Raw genomic sequence first — 411 nt, 5'->3', positions numbered from 1 at the left:
GTGCCCCAGAGCGCAGCAGGGAGCCTCTGGGACACCCCATCCCTGGTGCTGTGGCTGCATCCCAAGGGAGGGAGGGTCCAGGGTGGAGATGCTCCTAGTTCCACACATGCTGCCTGCAGTGCTCCACAGCCTGCAGGGAGAGATGGGACAGATGGGGGCTGCACCGCTGCCGGGTGTGCAATGGGCAGATGGATTGCTGCTGTCACTTACGTCACACTCAGTGGCTGTGGCCATGCTGGTGCACCAGTAGTCAGGTCCTTGGGCACAAGGGGTTGAGGTCAGGTCTGAGTCACAAGCTCGGATTTTCTGCCAAGGAGGAAATAGAGGAGGAGTGAGGTTGTACCCTGAAAGCTATCAGTCCCACCACAACCTGTGGGTTTGTACTCACAGTGCAGACAAAGTCAGGGTCCA

At 58.9% G+C, this 411-nt stretch overlaps 1 long non-coding RNA gene across 1 annotated transcript; it reads right to left on the bottom strand.

The window, feature by feature from the left end:
* On the bottom strand, positions 1–411 carry LOC104915639. Its single transcript, XR_796417.3, has 3 exons — positions 389–411; positions 211–306; positions 1–130 (listed from the first exon to the last, which is right to left on the bottom strand). It is a non-coding gene; the product is annotated as an uncharacterized LOC104915639 (long non-coding RNA).

The sequence above is a fragment of the Meleagris gallopavo genome, unplaced genomic scaffold, assembly GCF_000146605.3.
Source record: "Meleagris gallopavo isolate NT-WF06-2002-E0010 breed Aviagen turkey brand Nicholas breeding stock unplaced genomic scaffold, Turkey_5.1 ChrUn_random_7180001837973, whole genome shotgun sequence".
In the NCBI taxonomy this organism is placed as follows: Eukaryota; Metazoa; Chordata; class Aves; order Galliformes; family Phasianidae; genus Meleagris; species Meleagris gallopavo.
Note: the sequence above shows the minus strand (reverse complement) of the source record. Positions and strands in the feature narration are given on the sequence as shown.